The sequence below is a fragment of the Ovis canadensis genome, chromosome 2 (genome assembly GCF_042477335.2).
Source record: "Ovis canadensis isolate MfBH-ARS-UI-01 breed Bighorn chromosome 2, ARS-UI_OviCan_v2, whole genome shotgun sequence".
NCBI lineage: Eukaryota > Metazoa > Chordata > Mammalia > Artiodactyla > Bovidae > Ovis > Ovis canadensis.
The window spans coordinates 153975431-153993163 of NC_091246.1; the positions used below are offsets into that span (position 1 = coordinate 153975431).

A 17733-nucleotide genomic window follows, 5' to 3' on the forward strand; every position below is an offset into this window, starting at 1 on the left:
CTCCTCCTAGGATAGTAACTTTTCTCTGTTATAGCATAAGGATCAAGTTCTGGTTGCCTCAATTTCTCCCTACACTGCTGAATCATGAACGTTTACACTTCTTTCCTTAGGCCCAGTACATCTAAGGATTTAAAAACTTGCCAACTTACAGTGTTTTCTACTGAATTATCTCAAATATTTGGCTTATTTTTTAAGTCTAAGCCAAAACATAATTTTAAAAACATTATCTTTTTAAAAAACAGAAACTTTTTGGTAGAGCATTGTGACCAGTTGAACAGTTTTCTCGTAATAAGTAATTGAGTTAATCATGATAGTACAGTACTTAAAAAAAAAAAAATTTGTGAGCGATTTTAAGTTCAGAGCAAATTTGCAAGGAACATATAGAGATTTACTATACACTCCCTACTCTGAAACATGCATAAGACTCTTCATCATCAACATTTCCCACCAGAGTGATACATTTGTCACAACTGATGAAACTACACTGACATATCATTATCATCGAAAGTCCATAGTTTACATTAGGGTTCACTCTTGGTATTATACATTCTATGAGTGTGGACAGAGGCATAAATGACATATATCTATCATTACAGTATTATACTATACTGGAGGATACCAGTATACTCTATATACTCTGACATGTATCCATAATTGTAGTACCATAAACTCTAACACTTTGGCCACCTGATGCGAAGAACTGATTCATTGGAAAAGACCCTGATGCTGGGAAAGATTGAGGACAGGAGGAGAAGGGGACAACAGAGGATGAGATGGTTGGATGGCATCATCGAATCGGTGGACATGGGTTTAGGTGGATTCTGAGAGTTGGTGATGGACAGGGAGGCCTGGTGTGCTGCAGTTCATGGGGTTGCAAAGAGTCAGACACGACTGAGCAACTGAACTGAACTGAATTATACTAGAATAATTTCATTATCCTAAAAATCCTCTGTTCTCCAGTTATTCATCTCTTCCTGTCCCTAATCTCTGACAACCACTGATCTTTTTACTGTCTTCATAGTTGTGCCTTTTCCAGAATGTCATATATTGGAACCACACATTATGTAGCCTTTTCAGATTGGCTTCTTTCACTTAGTAATATGCATTTGAATTTCCTCCATGTCTTTTCATGGCTTGAAAAAAATCTTTTTTTTTTTTTTACTGCTGAATAATACTCCATTGTCTGGATGTACCACAGTTTATCCATTCCTACTGGAAGACATCTTGGTTGCTTCCAACTTTTGGCAATTATGAATAAAGCTACTATAAACATTAGTGTGCAGGTTTTTGCATGTGTTTTCAGCTACTTTCACACTCCTAAATATAAAGCAGTGTGATTGTTGGGTTGTAGAGCAAAAGCTGGAGAAGGCAATGGCAACCCACTCCTGTACTCTTGCCTGGAAAATCACATGGATGGAGGACTCAACTGAAGCAACTTAGCAGCAGCAGCAGAGCAAGAGCGTGTTTAGTTTTGTAACAAGCTGCCAAAGTGTATTCCAAAGTGGCTATACCATTTTGTATCCCCATCAACAATGAAAGAGAATTATTTTTGCTTCACATCCTCATCAGCATTTGGTATTGTCAGTGTTCTGGATTTTGGCCATTTTAAAAGGATTGTAGTGGTATCTCATTGTGTTTTAATTTTCATTTCCCTGATGATATATAATGTGGAGCATCTTTTCACATGGTGATTTTAATCTGTATATCTTTTTTGTAAACTATCTGTTAAAGTTCTTGATCCATTTTAAAACTGGATTGTTTGTTCTCTTATTGTTGAATTTTAAGAATTCTCTGTATATTTTGTATAACAGTTCTTTATCAGATGTATCTTTTGAAAATATTTCTACCAGTCTGTGGCTTGTCTTTTAATTCTCTTTACAGTGTCTTTTGCAGAGCAAAAAAATTTAATTTTAATGAAGTCTAACTTATTCAGCACTGCTTTTGAGCAAATTGAAGGAGCTACTTTGACTATTTCTAATTTAAATAGTAGAATTTAATAATATACTCAGAATCTAAAACTGAATTCATGAGCATTTTGAAATATGAAAGTGCTAAACATTTTAAATAAAGAAAGAAAAAATTAAACATATCCATTTTTTAACTATGTATTTTTATCTTTCCACTCCCATAATGTTGTAGTCATGAAGAGAAGTGGCTGCATACTTCTCCAATGGCTGAAATATGCATAAATGCTGGGCTAAATGGATGAGTTTTGTGCTAAAATGGTGTCAAACGTTTTCCTTTTTTATAATGATTTTTTAAAAATTTATTTCTGGCTATGCTGGGCCTTCACTGCTGCGTGGGCTTTTCTCTAGTTGTGGAGAGTGGGGGCTACTCTCTGCTTGTGGTGCATGGCTTTTCATCATGGTGGATTCTCCTGTTTCAGAGCCCGGGCTCTAGGGCACATTTCAGTAGTTGTAGCTCCTAGGCTCTAGAGCACAGGCTCAATAATTGTGGCACATCGGCTTAGTTACTCTGCAGCATATGGGGTCTTCCCGGACCAGGGATGGAATCCGTGTCCCCTGCATTGGCAGGTGGATTCTTTACCACTGAGCCACCAGGGAAGCCCGACGATAAACTCATTAAATACAATATGTTTTATTAAGGTTAGGAATTTGAGGAATAACCCTTTAAAAATGATGTAATTTCACTCTAATTTTCCTTATATTATTATGTACCCAAGGTTAGCAAGCAAGAATTGGAGGGTAGGATGAAATGAAAATGAGAACTGCAGGCTTATTAAAACCATTTCAGAACCTATTTTCAAAACTGCTAAATATTTTATTGAGAGTTCTCAATATAAATCCAGAAACAAGGAAAGCTGCCAGTATAAATACTACTACAACTTGGAATGTCAGGTATGCATCAATGAGCTCAGTCAAATCTTTGATGTGAAATATCACTATTAATAGAATCTGGTTGACTTCTGATTTAGGATGACATCTGGACTAGCTGTGTTTGTCTCAGACTCTCTGAATTAAATGCCTTATGAAAAATCAGAAAAATATGAGAACTCATATTAGCATCAAAAGGCAGGATTGATGACCAGACCCACTGCACATGGCTGAGAAGCTATACCCAGTACAGGACCCTCAATTGAAATAGGCACTCACTTGCCGAGCTTTGCTACCTTGGGACTTAAGTCTTCGAGAGTAGATGTAACCCTGTTGACAGGCATCCTACTGACAGAATTTGACAAGATTTTTCACCGTTTTCAAGAACCATAGGACCGAAAGGACATGAAGCTTTGTAGTTTGAAGGTGAGCAAACTTGTGACTTTAAGAATAGTAAGCAAGCTATCTGCCTCATGGTACCTACTAGTGAAATGGACGGTAGTAACTCCACTAGTACGTGTTACCTCCAAATACTACTTTTTTTTTTTACATGTTGTTGCCCCATCATTCTCCCATTAGTACTTCTTTTTATTATCTATTGATAGTTTGGACCTCTGGTTTAGAGAATACCAACATGATTCCAATAGATGTAGACACATGTGATATTCTGTATCTAAGGACATGTGAAGCAAATAATGAAAGGGCCTGGGCAGACAGACAGGTGTGTTTGACCCTCTGGGAGTTTAATTTTCATACATGGTGCTGGTCAAGGAAAAGAATGATTTTTTTTCTAATTAACCAGGAATTCTCTTCTTCATATCAAAATAACTTGGCAATAAGGGTGAGGGATCTCGCCTCAGGCCAGTATTCATAGTGAGAATGTTGATAAATGTTAGCTTTAGATTCAAAAGTTAGATATGAGCTATGCATGTCTTTATGTCTCCCAGCTCAAGACCTATGCTGAGGAGCTAGTAGAAATCAGGCAGATAATGAGAAGAACCAAATAAAATCCATACATCTGGTTATAAGGGCTACAAAAAACTTGGAATGAGTTTAATACAAGATGAACTTGTATTAATAAGTGTAATACAAGATAAAGCATCCTTTTGAAAAGATTTTGCTGCATAAAGGAAGAAGAACAAAGTCCCCCCAAATTTTGGGAAAGTGAACACTTTAGAAAATGGTTTGCCATAACCATAAGTAAATGGAAAGAATTGGATTTGTATTCTCTGTGATACAAAACTTGAAATCTAAGACATGAAATTAGACTAAAATAAGAAGGGAGAAATAACAAAGATGGGTAAGTTAAAGCTGTAAGGACATAGAACATGCAATGTCAAAATCTGAATATTTATTTGAACATAAAAAAGGGAATCCATACACAGAATGTTAAATCAATGATTAGAGGAAAGATAATGAAGTGAAACGGAGAGGGCAATGGCAACCCACTCCAGTACTCTTGCCTGGAAAATCCCATGGACAGAGGAGCCTGGTAGGCTGTAGTCTATGGGGTCACAAAGAGTTGGACATGACTGAGCGACTTCACTTTGACTTTTCACTTTCAGGCACTGGAGAAGGAAATGGCAACCCACTCCAGTGTTCTTGCCTAGAGAATCCCAGGGATGGGGGAGCCTGGTGGGCTGCCATCTATGGGGTCGCACAGAGTCAGACACGACTGAAGCGACTTAGCAGCAGCAGCAATGAAGTGAAAAAGAGAAAGTGTCAGTTGCTCAGTCATGTCTGACTCTTTCTGATCCCATGGACAGAAGCCAGTCTTCTCTGTCCCTGGAATTCTCCAGGCAAGAATGCTGGAGTGGGTAGCCATTCCTTTCTCCAGGGAATCTTCCCAACCCAGGGATCGAACCTGGGTCTACCCACATTGCAGGAGGATTCTTTACCATCTGAGCTACCAGGGAAAGGATAAACGGATGGAAACAATTAAATGGAAATACTAATAATGGAGGGAGAGTGCTCCATCTTCTGAAAAAGAAATCTGAGGAAATGGAACAGAAATAGCAGCTAAAGATATATCAGAATATATCTGAAGTAATACTTTGATATAAGGCAATCAGAGATGAGAAAAACCTCAGTGAGTTTTGAAACATACCAATAAAAAGAGATCGAACATTTTGATCTATCCGGAGAAAAATTTTGCTATTCAATGATGTATCCATTCATTAATTCAGGAACTATTTTGTGAGTGCTTGCTATATGCTAAAAGTTAGGGTTACAAAGACTACCAAGACACAGTTTTACCTAAAAAAGAATTTAGTGTCTTTTGTGGAGGATATGCATATAACAAACAGGCAATTGCTACACAAGGTGGTATTATAACATTACAATGGGGTAAGAATAGGGTGCTCAAAAAACACTGGAGAGAGGGGGTGAGGGAAAGCTTTCTCAGTCTCAAATATGGAAACAATTCAATAAAAATCCAGAGAAGAGACTTCTCTGGTGGTCCAGTGGCTAAGATTCCCCACTTCCAATGAAAGAGGGTCAGGTTCAATTCTTGGTCAGGGAACTAGATCCCACATTCCACAAATAAGATCCCACCTGCTGAAGCTAAGACAGTGCAGCTAGAAGAAAAAAAGAATTCAGAAAAAAATAAACTACTTTCAAAGGAAGAAAAAGAAAAATAGACTTATCTTCAACATTAAACTTCAGAAGCTGAATAGAATCACATACACAGTAGCCTGAAAAAGATTTGACTTACAAAGTTTATACCCACACAAATTATCATTTGCATAGGAAAGGAAAACTAAGACATTCTTAGATACCTCATAGTTCAGAAATATATCACCTCTGTACCGAAATAATTGAATATACACTTTAGTAAGTCAGGAAGGAAATCAAAGTACAAAAACTAAGAAAGATGAAATTCTGTTATAAAAGAAATACCTATAAATATTTGAAATAATTTAAATATTGGATGAGGCAAAAACTTGTCACAAATATAATGAGAATATTAAAAGTGATCTTTAAGGCATACAGTCCAAGTTTAAATAAATAATTTAGTAATAATGTGTTCTAAACTTCCTGATTATAGCAACAAGATCTCAAATGGTTAGAAAAGAGGTGGAAAGGAGAAAGTTCTAATTTCCTCATTTTCTTATTTTCTATTTGTGAAAACAAGGAAATGATAAGTTCTCATTCTTACAATGACATTGTAATTGACATATACTATTTTATGTTTTTTCTTAAAAAACATGAAGGTAAATAATTACAAATATAATTGAAAATTATATATGTATATATATATTTTTGCCACATCTCATGGCTCATGGGTTCTTAGTTCCTTACCAGGAATTGAACCCAGACCCTCGGCAGTGAAAGCACAGAATCCTAACAACTGGCCCGTCAGGTAATTCCTTATTTTTTCATGTTCCTCAATAGAGGAACAAAGAAAGGAAGACATTGCTCAGATAACAAAGATGTAAAACTCTCATCCCAGTGGTTTATCAATCATCCAATAAGGAACTCTTGTGAGCATTCCTCTACAACATTAAAAATTTTTTTTTTGGCTGCACCACATGGCATGTAGGATCTTAGTTCCCCAACCAGGGATCAGACCCATGCCCCCTGCAGATAAAGCTCAGAGCCTTAACCACTGGACTGGCAGGAAAGTCTGAGGTTTTTTTTTTTTTTTTTTGGCAAGCATATACTCTGTCCTTGGGCTGCCGTTGCGGCCCAGCTGGTAAAGAATCTGCCTGCAATGCAGGAGACCTGAGTTCAATCCCTGGGTTGAGAAGATCCCCTGGAGAAGGGAACAGCTGCCCACTCCAGTATCATGGCCTGGAGTATCCCATAGACTGTGTAGTCCATGGGGTCGCAAGAGTCAGACATGACTGAGTGACTTTCACTTTCACTCTGTCCCCATTGTCACCCGCTGTCCTCACCACCACACTGTTTCTATTGACACTCTCTGTTCAGACTGTCTTCAAATTCATATATTTACCACGTTTGTCTTCTAACTTTTCCCCTAACTTTCTCTCTTGGCAAATTCTAATTTTTTCTTTTTAAAAAAAATTCTTTTTAAAATTTTTAATTGGAGGATGATTACTTTACAATACTGTGTTGAAAGAAAGAAAGTGAAGTCGCTCAGTTGTGTCCAACTCGGAGCGACCTGCTAGACTGTAGCCTGCAGGCTCCTCCGTCCATGGGATTTTCCAGGCAAGAGTACTGGAGTGGGTTGCCATTTCCTTCTCCAGGAGATCTTCCCAACCTAGGGATTGAACCCGGGTCTCCCTCATCGTAGACAGACGCTTTACCGTCTGAGCCACATTTCTGCCATATATCAACATGAATCAGCCATTGGTATACATATGTTCCTCCCTCTTGAACCTCCCTCTTGAACCTCCCTCACACCTCCCACCCCATCCCACCCCTCTAGGTTATTACAGAACACTCAGTTTGAGTTCCCCGAGTCTGACAACAAATTCTCACTGGCTATTTCACATATGGTGATGGATAGGTTTCAATGTGACTCTTTCAATTCGTCCCTCTCTCTCCTTCCACAAGTCTGTCCTCTATGTCTGTGTCGCCATTGCTGCTCTGCAATCTTTCTAGACTTCATATATATGTGTTAATATATTTGTTTTTCTCTTTCTTTAGTCTGTGAAGTAAGATACAGACTTACTCCGTTCTGTATAACAGGCTCTAAGATTTATCCACCTCTTTAGAACAGATTCAAATGCATTCCTTTTTATGGCTGAGTAATATTCCACTACATATATGCAGTGGAATATTATATATGTAACTTCTTTATCCATTCATCTTTTGATGGACATTTAGGTTGTTTCCATGTCCTAGTTATTGTAAAAAACAACAACAAAAAAAACCAGTGCTGCAATGAACATTGGAGTATGTGTATTTTTTTTCAATTATGGTTTCTTCAGGGTATATGCCCAGTAATGGTATTGTTGGGTCATATGATAGTTTATTCCTAAATTTTAAAGAATTCTCCATACTGTCTAAATTTGATTATGTCCCTTTAGCACCTAAGGTTACTTCCTATTAACCTTAGGATAAAATCCAAACTCTAAACAAAGAGCCTGACTGGACTGAGTGACTGAACTGAACTGAACTGAAACATAGTCTAAGGTTTATTCTTACTTCTCTATAGACTCATATCCTGCCTCCTCTTCTGGCTTTTTTCAATACCTCAAATGCTCCCTGTTTTGTTCTTTTCAGACAGAATAGTTCTGTCCTGTTTGCTACTGTGTTTTCTTCATCGCAGAACATGTTTCCTTCACATTTTGCTTGGTCTGTTAAGGCCTCAGCTGAATGGGGTGAGTCAAAGCAAGGCCCTCACTTCACTTCTCTTCCAGGTTAGAACTCATATTTCACCCTTTTCATTTCACTTTATGATATGTACCACACTTTAAATTCTAAGACACATATTTAGATGTTTTTGAAGTTAGAATGGCTATTACAACTGATATTAAAGAAACTTGCAAACTTGCAGTCTGAGGCCTAGATGGCCATTGCCCTTGCAAAGGCAAACTCCAGCTGATACAGGCTAATGCAAACAGACTATAAATGAGAGTTCTCATTAAAATCGCCTCATTCATATGTTGGTATTGCCATTCACTAACCACATGACTACTTTAACAACTCTGAGCTTCAGTTTCTTCTCCTGTCAAGTATAAATTATAATATTACTGGCCTCAAATGTTGAGTCTGTATGTGTGTGTGTGTACAGTGAGATAATGTGTGAACAGGACCTGAATTATAGGAGGAACTCAGTAAATATTAACTAATACAGTTGATAGTTGAACAACCAGAAGGTTGGGACACCAACCCCCTAAGGAGTTGAAAACACACATATAACTTTACAGTCAGCCCTCCATATCCATGGTCTGTAGCTGCAGATTCAACCAACTACAAATCATGTAGGACTGTGGTGGTGGTAGTTGGTGGTTTAGTCGCTAAGTTGTGTCCGACTCTTGTGACGCCATGGACAATAGTCCGCCAAGCTCCTCTGTCCGTGGGATTTCCCAGATGAGAATCCTGGAGTGGGTTGCCATTTCCATCTCCAGGGGATTTTCCTGACCCGAGGACTGAACCCAGATTCCTGCATTGCAGGCAGTCTCCTCTTTTGCAGGTGGATTTTTTATCCCGTGAGCCACCAGAGAATTAGTACTGTAGTGCAAGTTTGTAAAAAAAAAAATCCATGTATTAGTGGCCCCACCAGTTCAAACCCATGTTGTACAGGTAATATCTGTAACTTAAGTAGCTGGTTCTACATGCAGTTGATTTTTAATTTAAGTCAGAATTATCATTTAAAAAGTCTTTAAAAGTTTACCTTAAGGAAATGTAGAGATTGTACTTAGTAGAAAAATATCTTACTTTAAATCAATTGTCTTACATATGCCCAGAGAGCTAAAGGAAACCATGGACAAACAACCAAAGGAAGTCAGAACATGGTATATGAACAAAATGAGATTATCAGTAAAGGGATTAGAAAAATTGTAAAAAGAAACCAGATAGAAATTTCAGAGCTGAACAATACAATAAGTGAAATGGAAAATTCACTAGAGGAGTTTGGCAACAGATTTGAGCAGGCAGAATAAGTTAGTAAATTTGATGATAAGATAATTGAAACTATCCAGATAGAGGGACAGAAAAAAAAAAAGAATAAAGAAAAGTACATAGAGTCTAAGAGACCTATAAAACATCATCTTGCAAACCAAAATATGCATTATGGAAGTTCTGAAGGAGAGGTGAGAGTAAAGGAGCGGAAAATAAATTTAAAGAAATAATGGCTGAAAACTTCCTGATATGTTGAAAGAATGAATCTGTACATTCAAGCAGTTCAATGAACTCAAGTAGGCTAAACTCAGATTCACCCTGAGATACATTATAATCAAAGTGTTAAATGTCAAAGACAATAATGAGAATCTTGAAAGCAGCAAGAGAGAAGCAACTCTTTATATACAAGGGATCCTCTGTAAGATTAACAGCCAATTTCACTTTAGAATCATGGAGGCCAGAAGGCGGTGGGATGACATACTTAAAACGCTGGGGGAAAAAATAGGTGTCAATCAAAAATTCTGTATCTGGCAAAACCATTTTTCAAAAATGAAAGAGAAATTATGACATTCTGAGATACAAAAAAAAAAAAAAAAAGCTGAGAAAATTTGTTGCTAATAGATTTACCCTTAAAGAATTATAGAGGGTCCTTCAGATAAAATGGAGAAGGAAATGGCAACCACTCCAGTAATCTTGCCTGGAGAATTCCATGGACAGGGGAGCCTTGGCAGGCTACAGTCCATGGGGTTGCAAAGAGTCAAGCATGACTGAGCAACTATCACTCAGATAAAAGGGTCGTTAGACAATAATTCAGAGCAACACAAAGAAATACACTTTGGTTAAGGCAACTATCTAGGTAGCTATAAAGACTGTCATGATTTTGTTTTTGGTCTATAACTTTTTATTTCCTATATATTTAAAAGAAAATGCTTAAAAATAATTTATCTATGTTAATAGGCACACAATGTATAAAGATGAAATTTGTGATTACAAGGATGTAGAAGAGGGAAATAAACTATATAGGAGTAGAGCTTTCTGTATTATTAAGGCTAAGCTGGTATTAACTCAAATTGGATTGTTATAAATGTTTCAAATTATAATCCCCACGATAACCACTATGACAATATCTGAAAAAATACATAAAAGAAAATGAGAAGGGAATAATATGGTACACAGAAAAGAATCAAACACAAAATAAGGCAGTAGTGGAGGAAGTGAAGACCAGAAAAATGGTATAAGGTATATAGAAATCAAATAATAAAAATGCAGAAGTAAACCCTGCTGCTAAGTCGCATCAGTCATGTCCAACTCTGTGCGACCCCATAGATGGCAGCCCACCAGGCTCCTCCGTCCCTGGGATTCTCCAGGCAAGAATACTGGAGTGGGTTGCCATTTCCTTCTCCAATGCATGAAAGAGAAAAGTGAAAGTGAAGTCGTTCAGTTGTGTCCTACTCTTAGCGACCCCATGGACTGCAGCCCACCAGGCTCCTTCATCCATGGGATTCTCCAGGCAAGAGTACTGGAGTGGGGTGCCATCGCCTTCTCTGAAACCCTTACTTATCAGTAATTCCTTAACTGTTAATAGATTAACTTCTTAATCAAAAGGTAGAGTTTTGTGGAATGGATAATATAACAAGATCAAGCAGTATACTGTCTATAATAGACTTGCTTTAGACCCATAGACACAAGTATGTTGAAAATAAAATAACAGAAAAAAATTTTTCATGCAAATAGTGGAAGAGAGATGGGGTGACTAAATTGATATCAAACTAAATAGATTAAGTTAAAAACTGTTACTAGAGACAAAAAAGAGACCTTATGTATGACAAAAGTGTCATTTATCAAGAAGACATAACAATTACACACATATACACATCAAACAATAGAGGCCCCCCCCCCCGCCAAGTATATAACACAAATTATGATAGAACTGAAGGGAGAAATAGAGAGGACTACACTAACAGTTGGAGACTTCACTATCATTTTTAATAATGGATGGAAAAGCAGAAGACCAAAAAGGATATAGTAGACTTGAATAATAACATAAGTAATAGATCTAACATATATATATATAGAATATTTCACCCAACAGCAGCAAAGTACACACTCTTCTGAAGCAGATATAGATCTGTCTTAGACAGATCAAATGTTAGGCCACAAAAAGTCTCAATATATTTAAAAATGTTGAAATCATGCAAAGTATATTCTCCAACCAAATGAAATGAAGCTGGAAATCAATAACAGAAGGAAAAATGAAAAATCCACAAATATGGAAGTCAACCAACACATTTTTAAATAACCAATGAGTTAAAAAAGGAAGTCATGTTAAAATCATGAGTTAAAAAAGGAAATTAGACTTAGAGATGGGTGAAAAAAATAAAATCATACCAAAATTTATAAGATGCAGTAAAAGCAGTGCTCAGAGAGAAATTAATAGAAGTAAATGTCTACATTAAAAAAGAAAAAAGATCTTAAATCAGTAACCTAACTTTACAGCTCAAGGAAGTAGAGAAAAAGAGCAAACTAAATCCAAAGACAGAAGAAGGAAGGAAAGATTGGAGCAGAGATGAATAAAATAAAGAATAGAAAAATAATATCAATGAAGTCAAAGTCAGTTCTTTGAAAAGATCAAAAAAATAGAAGAAACTTTAGCTAGACTTAAGAAAAGGGCAAAGAATAACAAGTAACTAAAATCAGAAATGAAAATGGGGACATTAACACACCAAACAGAAAAAAAAAGAATTATTTATAAAAGAACAGTGTGAATAACCACACAGCAAAATATTAGATAATCTAGATGAAATGTATAAATTCCTATAAACACAAAATACCAAAACTGAATCTAGAAAAAACAACAACTGAATAGATTTATATCAAATAAAGACATTGACTCAGTACCAAAAACCTCCCAACAAAGCAGTTCAGGACCAGATGGCTTCACCAGTGAATTCTACTGAACACTTAGAGAAGAATGATTCCCTTGTAGCTCAGCTGGTAAAAAATCTACCTGCAATGCCAGAGACCTGGGTTCGAACCCTGGGTTGGGAAGCTCTCCTGAAGAAGGGAAAGGCTACCCACTCCAGTATTCTGGCCTGGAGAATTCCATGGGCTATATAGTCCATGGTGTCACAAAGAGTTGGACACCACTGAGTGACTTTCACTTCACTTCACTTCACTTGTCAAACTCTTAAAATAATAGAGGAGGAGGGAATACTTCCCAACACATTCTATGAGGCCAGCATTACTCAGATACCAAAGCTAGACAAAGATACTACAAGAAAAGAAAACTAAAAACCAGTGTTCTTTATGGATGCTGCTGTTGCTGCTGCTGCTGCTGCTAAGTCGCTTCAGTCATGTCCGACTCTCTGCGACTCCATAGACGGCAGCCCTCCAGGCTCCCCCTTCCTTGGGATTCTCCAGGCAAGAAAACTGGAGTCGGTTCTTTATGGATGAAGATACAACAATTCTCCACAAAATACTTGCAAACTGAATTTAGTAGCATATTAAGTGGATTATACATGATGATCAAGTGTGATTTATCCCTGGGATGCAAGGGAGGTTAAACATAAGAAAATCATTCAAATGCACAATTACACTGTGAGGCAAATACTTAAAAGAACTGAAATTAGGTACTCAAACAATGCAAGTGCACAGTCATAGCAGCATTGTTTACAACAGCCAAAACGGGAAAACAGCTCAGCTACCCTGTCCATCAACAGATGAAGGGATTAATAAATTGTGTATACACATTACATAGATGTATCTTGAAAACTTTATGCTAGGTGAAAACAGTCAGACAGAAAAAGTCACATGTATGATTTCACTTGAAATATGCAGAATAGCTGTATTCGTATAGACAGAACACAGACTGGTTGTCCCCAGGGACTGAAGAGAGCAGGAAAGCAGAGCAACTGTTTAATGGGCACAGGGTTTCCTTTTGGGGTAATAAAAATGCTTTGAAACTAGATAGATGTGGTGGTTGCACAAGATTGTGAGTGGACCAAATGCCACTGAATTGTTCACTTTACAATGTTTAATTTTGTTCTGTGAATTTTACCTCAATTTTTTAAAAGGAAATTTAAATAAACTATAAACTGAGTTAATAAGAACGTACCAATATTGTTCCTCAATTGCCACAAATGTACCATACATTAATATGTTAATAATAGGGGAAACTATGTGTCTTGGGGAGCAGAGGAAAGGATGGGGAAGAGGCAGGGTTGTACATGGAACTTTCTGTAGGGTTTGTTCACTTTTACTCTAAATCTAAAACTGGTCTTAAAAGATCAATTAGCTAAAGAAAAAAGCCCTTTGTTTTCCTAAATAACTCTGGGATCAGAGAGGAAATAAAATGGCAATTAAAAAACAAAATGATAATGTGAAATTGACATAGCAAACATGTTTAAGAGTTGTTAAAATGGTATTCAGAAAATTCCTAGAATTAAATACTTTGATTCCAAAATAAGAAAGAATACAAGTAAATGAACTAAGCATCCTACTGTAAAACTGAGGAAAGGAAAAGTAAAATAGTTTAAAAAGAGGGAAGGGCAGTAGGAAAATAGAATAAAGATAAAGGCAAAAATTAATTATTTTAAAAAGAGCTAACCATAAAAGTGATACATCCAATAGATTTACACTTTGATGTGTCATATCAGGGAAAAAAGAGAGAGAGAAACATAAATGGACAAAGTTAATAATGAAAATGGTTATCCATATGGTTATGAAGATGATCAGAAATATAATACTCTGCATAATAATACATTTGAAAACTTTCATAAAACTTTACTTATAAAATACATAAAAAACCTAAACTGTGTGAAAAATAAGCGTAAAACTTGAATAGATCAATAACAACAGAAAACATTGAAAAGCTTTTAAAGAATGACTTCCAAAAATGTGTGCCAAGGACAAACGATTTTCTCTTTAAACATCTCTAGGAGCCGCTAAGTCCCATGAAACTTTTTTAGAACATGGAAATGTTTGGTAGTTTTCTCAGAAAATAAAAATGCAGATTAATTTCACTTATAAATAGGAATGCAAAAACTCTCAGTATACTACAGGCATTTCTTTTTCAGTATGTATTTTGTTAATATAAACCCATATAAGGGGAATCAACTTGGACACACGTTTTGCACACCACTTTTGGCTGAACTGTGGCCTGCAGATAGCACTGCTAAAAGAGAGAGAAAGCTTTTTGCACAATGTGTAGGAGCAGCTGCTTTGTTTGAGTAATGGTTGCTCTGCCTTGATAGGGTTCTTTGGCTATGCCACATTGTTTTCATTCTTTTCTGTTAATTTGAGTTGTGAACTGAATTGTGAAGCCAAAATAATAGAGGAGAGGCGTAAAGCATGTGGACTGAAGAGAAAATGAGGAAATGTGTAGGTTTGGTTTGTTCTGTTTTGATCAGCCGATTTATTATCTAGAGCGATAACAAAATACACTTTATAATTATGAACCTACTTTTATTACTGTGGGATGATTTTTATACCATGTACTTTAAAAAATGCAACTACTGTATCATGCAACTACAGGACCCATACAGTTTAAAAGTAGAAACACTACGGTTGTCTCTAATGATATAAAAAAGACAATGAATATAGTTTAACATGAAGTCTTGATTCACTGTTAGCAAATTAGGGTTAGAAGTATATTTGGTAGTTATTTGGTTTTTATGATTAAGGTGTTTATCTCAAACCAATAGCCAACGTCATTCTTAATGTTAACCACTAGGGAAATTCCCACTGAGATCAGAACATGATGAGGTTGGCTGCTATCTCCTGTTATAAACACTGTTCTAGAAGTTCTGGCCAATGTTACCATCAGAAGAAAAAAAGAAGACAAAGTTATGTTTTTCCTATCTGGGCATTGCATGTGAATTACCCAAAATAATTTAGAATAAGTAAAATATCAATGCAATGACTGGATGCAAGATAAAATTATTACATCAAGAACTTTCCTAAATGCCAGCAGTATTTAGTTAGAAAATACAATGAAAAGAATGTCCCTATCAAGATTGCATCCCTATTACCCTCATGAAGAAGATAAAATACATTGGAATACATTTTATAATGAACAACCTGTTTCCTGAGGCCTTAGCACATGGAAAGAAAAAATGTTTGCCGACAAGAAGTTTCTTTCCTGTAAAGAATGGTTGTTTTCTTCAAATTAGTGCATAAGTTTCATGAAATTCCAACCAACACTTTTGGGGAGGAATTTTAGAAATTTCTTTGAATCTTCCAGTTGGCCATCTCTTTCACTGTCACAAGTGTTTAAGAGAAATAATTGGACATTGCTTTAGTTGACTGCTAGCAGGAACTTCAGTCAGGTTAGACCTGAAATACATTCCCAGGTCCTTGTTCTGCATGGGGGCAGATAAATGTGAGCACCTGTGCCCAGGTGGAAGAGAGTGCTGGAGGGAGTGAGGAGATGGAATGGGCAAGTAAGGACAAGGAAGACCTAGTAATGAATTATACGTTTCTGTAAATGACTTGGCTCTCCTGTGACCTTGGCCCAGTGTTATCCTTCCCCTGAAACCCCATCTTTTTGCAGTTTGGATAAGATACCTCAAAATATGTTTCAATGTTATAAAAAGGCAAGGCAGTGGTAACAGCCAGAAAAAAAGAAGTGATGTGGATTTATGGTTAACCCCTGGCTCTGCTAGTTACTCGGAGAAGGCAATGGGACCCCACTCCAGTACTCTTGCCTGGAAAATCCCATGGATGGAGGAGCCTGGTGGGCTGCAGTCCATGGGGTCGCTAAGAGTCAGACACGACTGCGTAACTTCACTTGCACTTTTCATTTTCATGCATTGGAGAAGGAAATGGCAACCCACTCCAGTATTCTTGCCTGGAGAATCCCAGGGATGGGGGAGCCTGTTGGGCTGCTGTCTATGGGGTCGCACAGAGTCGGACACGACTGAAGTGACTTAGCAGCAACAGCTGCTAGTTACTAGTTGGAAGGTCCTGTGATCATTTTCCCTCTGGCAGACACAATAAATGGCAGGTGTTTATATAACAGTAGTGATGACCCTTGTAGTTTCATCTTTTTTGAACAATCAACTTATTCTCAAGAATACACTACACAATCTTTAATATTCAATTCTTGTGAAAATAAAGGCCAACTGATAATGAAATAAGACTGGATTGCTATTATTGTGTAAATTTAAATGTTTGAAGATAGGCAATGCAAAGTTTTCTATTAATATAAGGAAAATACTGTAAAGAAATATTTATAAACATATTTCTTAGAAGATGGAAATGAACACACTGAATCAGGTCAGAATTGATCTTTAAAAATTTAACCAAAAAAGTATGAATATATATATAGTATTTACTTTTCAACCTAATAAGCTATATACAACTTAACTTATGCCAAATATAGATACCTTTTAAGTTTTACGTATAGAAACCACTCACTGGAAAAGGCTGTATTCCAGACATAAACGTTAAAAAAACATTTCAAATAGAGACATAAATTTTATCTTAAAAGTTGGGACAGTAGCAAAAGGATCACAGTTTTTTAAAATGTCTCGTAATCTTGGCTAGGGACCACATTTTTTAAAAGGCTGAATTTCCAACTATGGCAATGAACAAAAGACGTTATTGAATCACATCATAAATTACTCACTTAACAGAATCAATTGTAGAGCGAATCTGCAACACAGCAGTTTAAGACATTCAGGCTACCTTGCTAGTTTGTGAATTGGTAAGAACTACTAAAGTTCTAATTACCTCTTTTTCAGGTTACAAGACTCCTTCGTAGATTACTGCTCTTTAAAGAAGTAGACAGTTACAGAGTCTGGAAGTTTTATCTGCAGGCTGTAGTAATGCCGCTTAAACTGTCCTGAGATCTCCCTTGTGTTAAACTGGGAACTTCCACTGAGAAATCCCCCAACTTGAAGACTTCCTTTTTTGTAACTATCAACAGCCAATCATGGCAAGGTATTGAAATGAAGCAAAGGCTACCAGAAATGTCTGTAAACCACCGTGACTGTAGCTTTGACTTCCTTTTGAAGCAAAGATACTTTACTTGAAGAGCTAGGACATTTTAACAAAAATCCAGAAATTGTAAATCCCAAAATACATTTGGATTAAGCACATTTTCATGTTAGAAAATTTTAAAGAAAGCTTATTTGATAAATGGCTTTTTAAGGTTTTAGGAAATCACTTTTGGACCTAAGCAGTATAATTATAAACAGCAGGTGAAGACAAATTATTTTAGTATAGCTATCTTTGCTTCATGGCCTACAGAGGATGAAGCCTCATAATAATAAAGTTTATGCTGGATTCCAGAGTCTGAACACAATTTTCTGCTTTCTTAAGCGTTTTCTTCCCAGGGAATTAAGATTCACTCCTGTATGGATAAGTG

At 36.6% G+C, this 17733-nt stretch overlaps 1 protein-coding gene across 4 annotated transcripts in view; it reads right to left on the minus strand.

The window, feature by feature from the left end:
- Positions 1 to 17287, minus strand: part of TANK (TRAF family member associated NFKB activator) — a 98538-nt gene extending 81251 nt beyond the window's left edge. For 3 of the 4 annotated variants that reach the window (XR_011253990.1, XM_069574362.1, XM_069574355.1), the window contains exon 1: positions 17097 to 17257. The gene's annotated coding sequence lies outside the window, so the exon portion shown is untranslated. Of the gene's footprint in view, positions 1 to 17096 lie in introns of all 4 variants that reach the window. The other variant, XM_069574359.1, reaches the window with a different exon arrangement.
- Between the last annotated feature and the right edge of the window lie 446 nt (positions 17288 to 17733).